Below are 2,589 nucleotides of genomic sequence, written 5' to 3' on the forward strand. Positions count from 1 at the left end.
GGAAAAAGTTTCAAGACTCATTTTACACCATCTGCATTCCTCGTTTTTGGGAGGACAGCATGGTTTGTTAGCTTCCTGTTATGAATATGTACTTGGCATGATTGTGAGTAGTTAAGGAAGTGTAGATTCAAAAAACCACCCCCAAAACACAAAACCCCAAACACCGTTAGCACTATCTAGCCCTTGCATCACCAGCCTTAAACCAGAGAACACCGCCAAGCTGTCTGCCTCCGCAATCCAACCCTTGCTGTCCAAGCCAGCTGATGCTGTTTGCAGCAAGTGAAACAAATACCAGTTACCTGGTTAGGACAAGCTTCCACAGTATGGAACAAGAAAGCGTTGTTGAAAACAGCCAGCCACATGAAAGGCTATGTAATGTGAATAATATGTTGTCATTGAGTTCTAAACCATCACAGCAGTTGTTAATGGCCTTTCTCACATAGCATGTGCATTGTGCTTTTCATTGACTTAGTAGTACAGCTGCCCTGGGCTGTAGTGCTACTGCCTTATCTACTAAAGAAAAATACTGAAAGAGAAAACAGACCTTTGTTTCTACCTACTCAATTTCTGTTCACTCTTTTCTTCAGGTTACTTTCAGCTTCAGAGTCCCTATCTACCTCTCCATAGTTCAGTGTGCTCTTTCACACTGAATCCAACCAAATGGCTCCAAGGACTGTGAGCCTGGTGAAATGCTCCCTCATCCTTTCTACTCACAAAGTACAGTAACAATTATCAGTATTTCAATACTCACCAGAGTTTGGAGGTTTACTTTCCTATTGAAGTCTGGTCAGATTAATTCAAAGATGTTCAATGAAAGACCTTCTAATAAAACACAGAAGGCATTATCCTAACAAAAGCAGGATGAATGGGAGACATTTCACCATGTCCATAGGCGAACAGGAAGATTTCCCCCCACGTGCCACCCATAGCACAATGCTCACATACCTGATGGTGATCATCAAACTGTTTACTTAAAGTCATAAGAATTTTTTCAATTGTGTGTATCTTTTTCAAGGATTTTTTTCCAGAATAAAAACCAAAACCAACTCCAGTCAAAGTCTTTCATAAAGTATATTCCTTCTTGTGCCCATTAGAAAGATAGAAATAAAGACAGAAAGAATCTTTCCCACTCACTAAAATAGATGGTTGGGATGCATAGATTTTAATTAAACATTTAGTTTAAGGCAGTCCTTACCACACAAAATATTTACTACAGCTTTTATCATGCTTATGTGAGCGCCAGGTCATAGTGGTGCATTCTGGAGTAGTTTTCTCCCCCCACTTGCTAGACTTGCCTTTACCCCCCACCAGAGGCTGGAATTTGCCTAAGAGCTCCCCAGATGTTCTCCAGTGTCTTTTCAGCATGGAGCACTGGCAGAGAAGGAGCTGTCAAGTGGTGGGTTTGTGTTAACCCAAACCCCATTTACTGCAGAAAAGACAATGTTGGGAGGGATACATCAGTGCCAGAGTTGTTAACGTGCCGTGTTTTTCACTGCTGGGTCTCGCAGCAGCCAGCAGGACAGCCCAGTTAAGTCCCAGTCTACATGTGGGCATAAGGACAGTCCTGCTGCTGCTGCAGCCTTACTGCAGAGGTGGCTTCTGGTTCAGCCTGCACATGGAGCAAGCGATGGCCAAGCAGAGAAATACAACCAGATGCTGTGTCCTGGAGCGGGTGGCAGTGCGAAACACGTTGTGAATGGCGTGATACACATTCAGATCCCCTAACAAGGTGGCTCTCACTAGTCCTGTTTCCCTCCCTGCTAAAATTCCTCTCCTTTTAAGTGCAATTTTTTTATTTTTTATTTTTTATGGAAACAGAACAGTTTCAAAACTTACCTTATTAGGCCTTAGGGCTCACAGTTACATCTGCCATCTTTTCACTTTCATGGTCTTTATTCAAGTGCAATTATTGTTAGCTTCAGTTTATAATGATGCCATTTTTGCAATTTGCAAGTCCCCAAAATAAGCCTACAGCACATCCAAGAAATTCAAGGGAAATTGCCAGTGTTTTTCCATCAGTTAAAGTCTTCAGCATAAATAAATGCATGAAGTTTATTCAAATATGTACAACTTTTCTAATCACAATCACCCTGAGGATTACCATCCCTCAGTTGCAGAAGGCACTTTATAAAGAAGAGCAAGTATCTCACCAGAAAAAGCACATTTCTGGACTGTTTTTCACTGCAACAGGAATGTAACAGTACGGCTGCACTAACTGCCCCTGTGGACAGCTGTTTGTCTGCCAGTCCTCCCTCTTCACTCCTTCAATTTTCCTTTAAAGCTGTATAGAAATTTATAAGGTCCTTGTTTATTGGATTTGAGTGTAAAAATTCAGAACTAGGCATAAATAAAACTATTGAATAAAGATCTTCCCTAAGGTAGCTGTTAATTAACCTTTAAAAACACAACTGGCTTATTTCTGCTCAGTTTTGTGCTGGTTACTTTCAGAATAGTTGTGCTAAACTCAACAGAATTCACCGATAAAATGTTTGGTCAGGATAGAAGTCCAGGCCATGTTCCCCAAAAATAAATACATAAAGGTTCTTCAAGCAGTGTTGAGTAGTGCTGGATTTTTTTCCTCAGCAGGCA

Source organism: Nestor notabilis, unplaced genomic scaffold (assembly GCF_000696875.1).
Source record: "Nestor notabilis isolate BGI_N333 unplaced genomic scaffold, ASM69687v1 scaffold30623, whole genome shotgun sequence".
NCBI classification, from domain to species: domain Eukaryota; kingdom Metazoa; phylum Chordata; class Aves; order Psittaciformes; family Psittacidae; genus Nestor; species Nestor notabilis.